This window comes from Cygnus atratus, chromosome 2, assembly GCF_013377495.2.
Source record: "Cygnus atratus isolate AKBS03 ecotype Queensland, Australia chromosome 2, CAtr_DNAZoo_HiC_assembly, whole genome shotgun sequence".
Lineage (NCBI taxonomy): Eukaryota > Metazoa > Chordata > Aves > Anseriformes > Anatidae > Cygnus > Cygnus atratus.
In genome coordinates, this window is record NC_066363.1 from 148339528 (window position 1) to 148351734 (window position 12207).

At 46.1% G+C, this 12207-nt stretch overlaps 1 protein-coding gene across 8 annotated transcripts in view; it reads left to right on the forward strand.

Moving 5' to 3' along the window:
* ZHX2 (zinc fingers and homeoboxes 2) overlaps positions 1 to 12207 on the forward strand; it is a 69183-nt gene that overhangs the window by 45334 nt on the left and 11642 nt on the right. For 4 of the 8 annotated variants that reach the window (XM_035556263.2, XM_035556265.2, XM_050709052.1 and 1 more), the window contains 2 exons: positions 4839 to 4924; positions 6143 to 6276. The exons of 2 other annotated variants lie outside the window; for them this stretch is intronic. The gene's annotated coding sequence lies outside the window, so the exon portion shown is untranslated. Of the gene's footprint in view, positions 1 to 107; positions 298 to 4838; positions 4925 to 6142; positions 6277 to 12207 lie in introns of those variants that run through there. 2 more of the 8 variants (XM_035556270.1, XM_050709053.1) reach the window with 2 other exon arrangements.

Genomic DNA, 12207 nt, shown 5'->3' on the forward strand with positions numbered 1-12207 from the left:
GGGAGATATTTTTTATGTGTATAAACCAGCCTTGGCTTTTTCAACCAAGATCCCTCCTACTCACCAGAACGGGAGGAGAAGAAACCCAGTTTCAAAAAAAAAAAGAAAGGATTTAGACAAATATTGCTCAGTAAGACCACTGTTGTAACGAGCAGTTCTCTTCTGCATTTCTGAGGTATTGCTCAAGAGCCATTGTTACAGTTTGTTCATCTGGACATGCTATGAAGTAGCCGGAGGGGGATCCAGGGAGACAAAAAGGCTGATGCTTGTAATGACTCCGGCTCTGTGCAGGAAGCAGTGAGTATGCCCGAATTAAAAACGTGTGGGAGGAGACAGGAGGAGGTAACTGTCAAGTACACTTCGTTGTGTTTTAAGGTGTCCTGATGGCAAACGCTTACACTGGTAAGAAAGAAATGAATGGAAGGTTTTGCCAATTCTTCTTGTTGTCGTTGGCAGTTTATTCTTTGGCATGGTAATAATCTGTCTGGGTGAAACATTGTCGCTCTGTGGTTTGGGAGTGTAAGGGGCATTCCAGGCAGATGCCAAAGCATCTGAACTTTGTGTGTTCCAAATCAGACTCGGTTTTGGAAATGGGAACTGGTTTGTTCTGCATCCCGTGATGTTTTAAATGAGAAATGGAAAAAGCAAAATGTGCCCTTCTTTGTGGCTCTCTCTGTGGCAAAAGTCTGCAAAGGTGTGGATCAGGCTAGTCTGCTCATACTTTAGGTGTGTCACTTAGCTGTTTTTAGTACGTGGTCAGATCTTATGAAACTTCATTTACTTCCAAAGATGCTTTTCACTCTCTTCTGCTTTTTTCAAAAAGAAGCACTGTTTCTTTCAAACTGGGATATTAAATAATTTGCGAGTGATCCAGTAATCATCTCTTCTGTGTATTTCATGGGTGAAATGAAAATACGGAGACACTCCGTCCTGCCAAGTTCCACTCTTCTCCAGCAGCAGCCGCTCAGTCTGTGCTCACCCTCCATCCCCTGCCCCACCACTGGCATCTTTTCCTGGAGCTCCCAGGTGCTGGCAGCTCCCATCCACAGCCCAGGCACCTTTCTTGCAAGAGACATGGCAGGGAAAGGTGGGACAGGCTGGATTCAAAGCCCTGCTCCAGCCCTGCTGTGCTGACATACACACACAGGCTGGCAGATTTAGAGCAAACGGAGAGATGTGGCGCGGAGGAATAATGTTACATCACATCTATCTGCCACGTTTCTGGCCTCGAGGACAAGAATGTACCTGGAAATCAGAGAGCCTTATGCTGGTGGTCTTGCAGCATCCAGGTAGCAAAAGTCCTGCAAAGAAGCTGTAGGCAGAGCTCCGACACTCTCAGATCTGCTATCTGTGCTCCTAGTCAGGTTGGAGTTTGCAGGAATTCGTGCCCCAGAAAGCAGTGACTGGCTCCCCTCTGTCTCCTCTGTCCCGCAGTACTCGCTGTGGGAAGAAGGAGGTAACGTTGCGGTAGCGGGGGAGTGCTTCTGGCCCAGCCATGGAAACCCGACAGTGTGTGACAAGGGGGAAGGATTGCATTGTGCACCCAGGTCCTGGCATGAACAAAGGTCCTTTGTGGCCCTGCCAAATTCTCCCAACAGCAAAGCTGTCACTGTGTGCAGAGGGCAACGGCTCTGCCCTGTGACAAATCGGAGAAGCAAAGGGTGATGTGATGAGGAAAAGGGAGCTCATTTGGTCCGAGATCCTCGGGGCAAAATGCATTTGTTTGCCATCCTGCCTAATAGGCGCCAGGAGGGACGCTTAGTAACCTGCACACACCCACCTGAAATCTCAGCGTAGGGCAGAGCAAGACAGGCCTTTTCCCCATAAGCCAGCATGGTTTAGAAAGGCTTTTTAACTCTGTGCGTTTGGGTTTTCTTTAAAAAAGTTGTATGTATAATCTGTGATTATCCTAAGGAAGGTAAATATTTATATTTAATATTAGGGTATTAGTTGCATATTAGTTGGATGACAGAAGTTAGAACAGCAGTACAGAACAATAATGTGTTATTTCGTGAATAACTTTATCTCCAAACTACTATTAATTTCAGACTTTAGATGGTGTGGACATCAGGACCATCAGTGATGGTTCTGCTGGCTTCTGCTGATGGATAACGAATACTTGGTGGCTTTGGTCTTGTATGAGATGCCTTAAATACCCAGAAGGCTGGGAAAATGTTTTGTGACTTGCAGTGGAAGGGACGCATGCAGATGTTTCCAAGGGTCTTGTCAGACTTGCTGTTTATTGTTTCTTTGCCTTTTCTGCTGAACATGTGGTAGGTCTTCTGCTTCTGCCATACCATCCATAGGATTATATAAAGCAAAGTGTTTTATATGGGTATGAGGTCTGGGTGCTTACTAAGAAAAAGAGTGATAATTAAATACACCTTGAAAACAAAATGATTAAATAAAAATTGAAGCCTATAAGGGAAAAATGATGTGCAGAGGTGATCTAAACAGTAATTGCAGGAGCCCTTTCAATTGCCCTTGACTGAAAGGCATGTGGGAAGTGTGGGTAAACTCAGAGCAGCTTTGGGACAGGACTTCCAGAGCCTTCAGAGCCCGCAAGAAATAACAAATATATTGGCAGTACCCACAGGCTTTGGATGAGAGGGGGTTGTTATGAGAAGGTCTTCAACACATGGAAAACCTCCCTAAAATACTGAATTTTCCAGAATTTAGGCATATATATATTTATTATATATTTATTTATATGTTTTAAATATATATCAAGGCAGGAGAATTATTGAGCTGTAGCATTCAAGCAAAGGAAGACCAGGAGGAATTGGTGCAGCTTTGCTAGCAATGTATGTTGCTGCAGCTGCAGAGGAAGGTAACTTCGAGCTTCTGTAAGGACAGAGGGATGTCAGAAGCAGAGGGGCTTCTCTGCAGCCTACGTGCAGAGACAGGCTTCTCTGCAGCCTGGCCTGATGAGTGATTTCTAAGGGAAGGCAGATAGTTCGGGCCTTTGATCTTCAGACTTATGCTTTTTGCAGAGAGTTGTGGCGGGTTTCCGTCTTCAGCGTTTGTTCACTAGGACCTAAACTAAGAGTCCCAGCTCCTTCTGCACTGGCTGTTAAATATTTTTAACTCGTGAGCCAGGAGGATAATCTGAATTTATGGGAGGATGGAGCAGTAGCCTGGAGCACAGACCACCTGGATATAATTTCCAGCCCTGCAGACTTCCCATGTGACTGTGGTGGGTAGGGCATGATTTTTCGCACTGTCTTTACTCCATCCCATTTGGCAGCAGCAAGCTGTAAATTGGCTTGGCCATTTAATGAAGCCTCAGCCACGATCTCTCCATGCCTTAATTGCCCATCTGAGCAATGGGGATAACGGCACTGCCTTAATTCACAGCCCTGCTGTGAGGATAGGTGCCTCAACAGCCATAAAGCCTTCAGATGCTGGGCTGCTGGGATCCTCTGAACACCGTTGGTCATTAACTACCTAAGGCGGGCTCCTACATGAGGAGAAAGGCCCTAAAAAATCTACCTGTTTTACATACTCAGTGGACATCATGTGATTGCTGTCGGAGAAGAAAAGGCTCTGAATGGGGAACTACATTTTTCATGGTGTGAGGCAAGGCCGCTCTTGAACTTTAAACAAGTAGAGCACAAGAAAATGTAATTTAAAATGTGACAGGATGAGAGTTTTTTACACCCAGATACTCAGAAAGGCCCTCAGCAGAACCATCAGCACCAGGGCTGGACGGAGACAAGGAGGTCAGGTGGATGAATGCAGAGCACTGCGTAGGCCGGTGCTTCTTTTAAGCACCTAAATCCTCATAACCAGCAGCCATCGACTTTCTTGTGAATGGGGATGTAGAGATGTGACCTGCTGGTTTTACACCTAGCATGGGCAAGCATGGGGGTCTGCAACACGCTGTCTGACCCGGCCGTGGCATGGGTGGTGGGGTCTGTCTGCACCCCCAGACCAACACGTGGCATTTCAATGTGGGGTTTTGCCTCAGGTTTGCTTCCTCAGTTCATCAGGGTATTGAACCACGTGAGTTAGGCCAAAGGCTGACTCTTCATCTGCTTAAAATTGGAGCTGTCTTGAAGTGGCTGGGGCATCACGTTTGTCTGATATCCCCCGTTCACCTGGGGGACGCTGAGTGTCCAGGTATCTGAAGACCTGGCTCGCAGTTTTTGGGGTGGTTCGGTTTTGAAGGTGTGTTGAAGTTCCTGCTTCTGGGAATCTTAAGGTGAACATTTTTGTACATTGCTGTGCAAGCCTTTGGTGTGGTGGGCCCCCAGGCACTGCTTCATACCCCAAGCCCTGCTTTGTGATAGTTTATGGCACCGTAGCTCAGGCCTTTCCATTCAGATGGAGAATATTTTTAGGTATTATAATTGTAAGCCAGACCTAATGTTTTTAAATGGGAAAATACTGTGTTCTGAAGCTTTTCTTGGTGGTTCTAACGTTCAGACTTCATAGGCAGTGTCAATCTGAATGACAAGAAGTGATAGCCATTGAATTCAGCGGAGCGTAGATGAGTGGAAAGGGAAGTGGGGGCAGGAGGGAAGAACAGGAGGGTCTGGGGAGCAAGGTTAAAACCATGCTGTGGGAGGGAGATGTTACACCAGTCTGTTTGTGGTGTTTTCTCCTCTGATCTGTACTCCTCATCTGGGAACATGAAGATACACAGAGAAGCCCTTGGGGGTGGGGGGAAAGGGAAGAGGTGCAGTGACTCACCAGCGTTGTAAATCACAACCATCTGCGTTTTTCTACCACATCTTGAATGAGTCAAAGGGGGAGGTGTGCAGCTATAGACACGCAGGTTACTAATGTTTTGTGTTAATTGTTGAGCTCCTTCCTCTCTTTTGGGAACTCCGTAGACTCCTCCAGTGCTGCTGCTGTGTTGGATGAGGCTGATGCAAGGGATGCTCCCCGTGTCGGACAAATAGTGTTGGCCACACATCCTGTAAGTCTGCCTGTATTGCCTCTGTTGTTCAGACTCAGCACTCTGGTTGCCTGGATTTCTTCTCCTTTTCCTCTCCCTCAAATCTAAACCCTGCTGAGAAGCGGTCACCAGTCGTCTCCTGCCCTCAGCCTGTGTTCCTTCCCCTCCATCAGGTCGTCTGGGCACTTTTCGCTTGGTGTTTCATGCTGTGATGTGTGCTGCCTGTGTCAGGAGGAGAGAGATTTAGGGGCTGCTTGTAGAGAAATTAAGTTGGGTTTTGTTGTGTTTTTTTTTTGAGAAAGTTAGAGCTTATTTCTGTCCTGAAGCCACGCAAGAAGAACACCCAGTATGCACATGTGATTTTTGTTTGCCCTATGCAGCTCAAAAGTGTTTGTGAGGGCCTTAATTTTACTTGAAAAACTTGCTGCTCAGCTGACTAAAGGATGGGTGCTATGGTTCCCAGGGCAGGAAAAACTGCTGAGGGAAACGAGCAGTGTGAGAAGTCCTGAAGCAGGAAAACTTCTGTGCTATTGCTTAAGTTTTGCAAGTGTGTAAAGAAGGCAAATGCCTTGATTCTGTAATCACCCACCTTCTTCTTCTTTGCAGGCATTTAACTGATAGTGTCCCTATAATAACCATAAGTCTGAACAGAGAGAATAAATAATAATAATTGAAATATATAGGAATGTATCAATATATAAAGCTGTACCCTGCCTAGGTGGAGGATCACAGGAAGGAAGAAGGGGACCAGACATTGCTGTTAAAACGTGGTTTATTTTTCCCAACAAATGGGAAATGATTTCTAGAAGTCACTAGAGGAAAGAGCACCACTTTTAACCCTCCTAGGAATTGTTCACTCCTTAAAGGCATACCTAAAAATAAAATAAAATAAAATAAAATAAAATAACTCACTGAATATTCAAACAAAACAAACTGGTTTTAATGTGTAAAATCAAATGTGGCTACATCCAGGTTTTGGCCATGTAGTTGAAGATACTGTGTACAGATAATTTTTGTTTTGTGTCTGTGAATCTCTTGTCATCCCACCACATGGTTCTACATAAAAGCTCAATATGAAGAATTATTTAAATCCAGCGACTTTAATCCACTCCAGTGATGAGGATTCAGTGAGCTGCACAGACAAGTAATTAAACTAATTAGAATGAATGTTTTTATAGTGTTTCTATTTCTCTCTTAAGAAATCTGTTGGTCTTTATTTCTCTCTGATGAACATGCAAGTACCCACCCTAGGAGTAAACATGCTGCTGATTAGAGGAGATAATTTTGACATGGTGCGTGACTAATCTCTGGAACTCGCTGCCCCTGAAAGCCATCGATGGAGGGTGTTGGGAAGAGGCTTAACCCCCGTGCAGGTATTGAACAACTGCTGATGCATCCACTAGTGTTTTGGGGGGGGGTGATTCATGTATCCTCTTGCTTGGAGGAGGTCACACTGCATTTTTCCCTCCCCAGCGGGAGAGTGAGGCCCCAGGAGAACACCCACCAGCACCTTCTGAGTTTTGAGCATGGGCAGCTGCAGACACCACAGGGATTTTGGAATCCTTCCTTCCACATGCGGGAAGCAAGGGATGTCCTCTCCCCTGCTATTAGAGAGCACCAGCAAGATGTGTGTTCAGTAGGACCCCAGGGCAGATGCGTCTTGCAGAAGCACACACCTTGAGGGAAACAAGTTCATAATCAGTGGGAGGCACGGCCCTTGTGTGCCAGTGGTGGTTGCCCACATGCCCCATTTGGTCTTCAAGCTGTAGGTTGCCAACCCATTTTCCAGAGGAGATGGCAGTGGCCAGGAAGCGAGGAAACCTGGATGTTGCCCCCATCTCCAACACAGGTGCAAGACCTGGGCACATCACTGGTGCTCGCCTGCTTCTCCCGGGCCTGTCCCATCCCCTCAGGAGCTGGAGAGGGACAATTCCTGTGGGGCCTGAGGGAAAGCAGCCATTGCTACTATACAAGTATTGAATCAGTCTGTAAGGTGGTGCTTTTCATTCTGGGTAGGTTATTCTATCACTTTCCTAGTCCTCATTTTAGCCACTAAACTTAAACCTGCATTTGAAATAGGGAATTTAAAAAAAAAACAAAAAACAGTGATTGCAGATGAGTACTTAAAATAGAAAATTCACAGCGCAAAATGTTCAACTTGCCCATTTCTGGGAGGGGGTTGGCCACTTGTGTTCATACAACCAGCAGCACAGAAAACCCGTAGCTTTTACCATGCCTTTGGCTTTGCAATGGTGTGAATGAGAACGTTTTAGTTCAAAGAATATACCATGAGCAATATACTCTGAAATACGTCTAGTGTGCGATGCTGGCTAACATAGCTCACTCCAGTAAAGCCTGTTGAGCTTTTTTTCACAACACTTGTGTTTTCCAGAATAAATTTCTCCCTCTCTTTCCTTCACACCGCGATCACGTAGACCCTGAGCTGTAAATGCAAAGAGGCAGCATTCATGTGGATTGGCTTCAGCACACCATTCTCTGGGGTTTTCTACCACTCTTAGCACCTTTTGAGCACTGCATTCCATCCCACCCTCAACTCATCCCCACCACCACCACCCATCGGTGTTTTATGTGTGTATTTTTGCCTCTTGGTGGCCGTGCTGCAGGCGTGGATTCTCCCAGGCATGGCTGCTCCTGCCCTGCTTCGCAGAGGCGTTGGCACCCAGCTTCACGAGTCATGTTGATGCGGGTCAGGAGTCTTGGGGGCACTTTGCTTTGCTATTCGCGTGTGAAAGGTGTGAGCAGCTGATTCTTAAAGCAAAGAAAAAAATATGCTTTGCTTCTTCCATGCAGAAAAAAATTCATGGCCAGCACGCGCCAGGCCATCATGACGTGCCTCAAACATCTGCATGGTTATTTTCTAATTAGAAATGTCTCCATCAACATATGTGAATTAAAAATCTACAGCATTTTCAAATTTATTTTTTCATGTCCCAAAAAACTATTGCTGTGGCAATCTGTATACCTCCCCATTAATTTTGCTTTATTCAGCTTACAAAGAACAGCAAGGGAGTCAGAGCTCTTGGCTTCTCTCACTTAAACGTTGTTTAAAAGCTCAACTCTGCAGTTCAGAAACCTTCCTTTCTTTCTGTGGTTTTCCCTTTGTAAATCATTGCAGTCCCAATCCATCATGTAGGAATTATTTGCCCTGGTTTGCTTCTGCTTATTCTCCTGCATATAATTAAGCAATGTTTTTAACTGTGTTATCACAGTGGAGAGCAACAGCATTTTTGCTGTGCTAGCTGATGTGCATTTTGATATTGCTGCAGCAGCTGCATGCTAAAAACAGTTGTAAGGAAGGAAAAACATCACCCAAGGCATGTTCGTCTTTGCACCATGAAATGTATCTCTCACCTCTCATCCTTGCATTTGTAGGAGAATAATATTGCCACAACACTAATGAATATGAGTTTGCCCTCTTTGATAGGGAGCAGGAGAGCAGTTCTGCTTTACTGTGCATCTTTGCACCGCAGCTACCTCCATCGGTGAGGGATAAATGGTCATAGGGGAGTTACAGGGTCATCCAGCAATAGCAGTTCTTGCACAGAACCAAGCTGTGGGCGTGATCTTGGTTGGAGTCAAGTGTTTTTTGATTTGCTGTGTGATAAAGCAGGGCAACATCCCGAAACCTAGGGACAGAAAGACTTGTGACCAAAAAGTCCTTTCCAGGTAGCACCTGCGGTTGCTGCACTGTCACTCCTGCTGTGTCCCCAAGCTGGGGAGGGGGAATGGGAGAGCTGCAAGGAGTAGTTGGTACCTTTGTGATAGCGAACATCATGTTCAGACATGGGTTTTTGTTTGCTTTTGGCTGCAGCCAGATGCTGGCATAGGGCAGAGCAAGTTATCCAGTGAGATGAAAAATAGAGGAGTCTGTTGGCAAATCACACTAGCGTCACTACAGTTTGTTTGGTTACAAAAAAAAAAAAAAAAAAGTATATCTGTGAAAAGCAAAGATCCATTTGCACTGGGTGGGGGTTTCAACCCCTTCGGGGTCTCTGTTGCATCCATTTCATTGAGTCCTGAGTCCTCTGCACTGGAAGTGAGATACAGTGTGAAGTAGTGGCATTTCTGGTGTGCCTTTCCGTTTCTGCAGCAGTTAAGGTTCTATCTCGTTTTTGGATTTGACATTGCTTATGTTTGGGATAGCTTTCGGACAAAGTTTCCCAAACTTCCTCATGTTTTTGGGGACCCTGCCACCAAAGCCCGGGGGGAAGAGTCCTGCGACAGGGAGTTCAGCCTCTACTTGAATATTTGCTTTTTTTCCTTTTAATTTGTTGGGAGGTAGTATAACACTGGCTATGGACACAAACAAAAAATGGGAGAAAGTGAAAAGATGGCAAAATTCAGCACAAGAAAGGTTTGTGATTTATTTTTCCAGCCCTTTGCTTGAACTGTGCTGTTTGTAAAGCCAGTCCACACGAGCAGTTCTAGTCAGCTTAGTACCACTGGCACAGACTGCCCTGGAGTTTTATTTTTAACAGCTCTGAACTGCTAAGTGTGCTAGGATAGTTACAGCTTTACCAGCATAAAAGTGTTTTCACTGCCCAAACTTACTTCGCTTGAGAAACCTATGGAGGCAGGAATTATCCTTTGCTGCTGGAAGGTGGCATTGCTACCCAAGCAAACATTTTCCAGGGACAGCCAGACCTAAAGACATGGTTTATTTTCCCTGCGTAGTTCTCTGCAGTTTCCCAGCCTGGGAGCCAGCAAGCAGCGAGGAATCCTGGCATTTCCCTGGTCATGCACCAAGTCACCAAATGAGTTGCCACTTTGTTCTCCTGCATGATGCTCCAGAGCCATTTGAACAGGGCTTTGAAAGATCAGAGGACTGTGGCTGGGTTAGTTCGTTAGCTCTTGGAAATTAAACAAAACCAGGCTGGGGCCTCTCTCATAACTGCCACGATGCACTTTTGAGCAGAGATGCTGAAAAGAACACATTGCTTCTGACCTGCGTGCTCCCGTCCTGATTGCTCTGCAGAAGCAAAGCAAATCGAAAGCTCCTGTTACTGCAGACGGGCTCTGTGGTTTGGTTTGGACCTGGTTCACGGAGGCAGCTGTCTGCTTGGAGGCGAGCGCTTTTGTTTTTAACCTGGCTGCCTTTGGCTGCTTTGTGCATCTGCTCGTTTAAAAATAAAAAATAAGCATAACAAATCTTTTTTTTCTGCCATTTTTCCCCCTTGCAGCATGGCAAGCCCAGCAGGAGATGAGGCAGGTCAGCTGCAGGGGTGAGGGCTGCCTTCTCCCACATGCCTGGGCACTCGCTGCTCGCAGGGCAGCTGCCACCAGCACCTCTGCACCCCATGCATGGTGGTGACAGCATCTAAAATGGGGGCCAGTGGTCCTAGGTCCCATCCATAATAAAACAAAAACAGCAAACGAGGCTGGCTTTAGCGACAGAGATCGTGTTATGTGCCAGGAGAAGTCTGTACCCAGTGCAGCCCTGTTTGTCTGGCACTCGATGTGAATTTGTCCCTTGGAACAAGCTGAACAGGGGCTTGGTGAAGTGTGACTTGTGTTGCCATCTCAACATGCTGCTTGCTAAGCCTTGGTTGTTGCTGAGGGGTGTCACCAAATTCGGGGAGTCGCTGCTAGCTGGAGGACCAGCCACCTGCAGGTAAAAGCCAGTGGTTTGTGCAGTCAGGTTTGTGTGTTCCCCTGCCCATCTCACAGAGATGTGGCATGGGTGGTCTATATTCATTGTGAGGAGTGACCGGGAGCTCCAGGGCAAGAGAAATGCCTTAGCAACTTTATATTTATCCTGAGTGAGGCACTTACCAAGGTCCTGGAGGAGCAGTGGCTTGGAGGTCCCAATAAACTCCTCATACACGCAGTTGCTGGGCCTTGCTTTCCTCCCCCTGTTTTGGGACAAAGGGACAAAGAGGCTCCCTCGCTGGTTGTGGTCTCCCACAAAAAAAAAAAAAAAAGCACATCTTGGGTTGAAACTCATTTTTTTTTTTACTGACCTCCTCCAAAAAGCCGCATTTGACTTGGGGTTGGTTTCTATAGTGTGCAGGGATTCTTGTGTGGCAGAAAAACTGTTCAATGTGTAGAGTTAGCACAAAGCAGCAGTTAGAAATACAGAAAAACACCGTGAAATAGAACGTAGGAAAAGAAGGGATATGTAAAAGTATCTAGTAAAATTGTAGCGGACAGAATTTTTTATCCATCCACCCACTTATACATGTTTCGGAGATACCTTGGCCCACGTTCTGTATCAGAGCAGCCGTGCCTGGGGCTGATCCTTGCATCCTTGTGAGAGGTGGGAGTTTGGCACAGCAACCCGATGTGGCAGAGAGCTTGCCGTGCTTCCAGAGAATGGGGAATTCAAGACATTTAGCCTGACTTTTAAGAAACGTTTGATTGATCCAAAGTAGTAACCTAGATGTTTCTCTTTCTACAGCCTTTCTTTCCCATCCCATTCCTTTATCTTTTTGTTCTTAGCTCTTTCTTCCTTTTTGGGGGAGAGGGGGATTGATATTCAGTGAAATATAAGTAAGCCTTTCTCTGTCTTTGATGTCTTTTCATTTTCTTCCTTTTGTTGATGTTGCCACATGAATTTTGCAGAAGGTCACACATCAGAAAAGGAGCAGACCGTTAAGTGAAGCTGTGTGGCCAGGGAGGGAGAGCAGCAGAGGAGTATCGGGGAGCTGTGGCTCCATCCTCATCCCCACCAGCCTTTCCCAGGGTGCTGCGTTGCACCTCCCTTCCCTCATCTACAAGCATCGGTGTCAAGAGTGCAGTGGGATCTGCAGGGCAGTGTGAGGTGACCCCATTACCTTCACCCCGTTTCCAGCAGCAGCCTGGCTTAGGCAGCCGATTGTACCCCCTTCTCTCACCTTTTGACCCATTTCAACCAGGTTTGATATAGCAAAGAAGCTTCTGGGATAATTAATGCTCTGCAAGCTTCATTAAAAATGGTTGGCCAGGAAGATGGGTGTTCAGACAGTTGTGTGTTTGTGTCTAACTTCTGATCCCATCTGCAGTGGGACACAGCAAGTGACAGACCACAGACAAAATACTCTGTGGGAGGATGATTGTGAAGGGAAATAGAGGGAAATTTTGAAGGAATATGTGGAAATAACAGACAATATTCAGAGTAATCCAGTTTAAAGGTCAGTCAGCACAAATCTGCAGAAAACCAGGCATCATTTGTTCCACTGTTCATCTGCTTGCTTATTATTAAAAGGGAGACAGGAAAAAAAAAAAGCAACAGAGATGGCGGAAACCCAAGGCATGGGTGGCTCGGAGGTGCTGATGCCTTGAGGAATGATAATGACAGTGTTGAT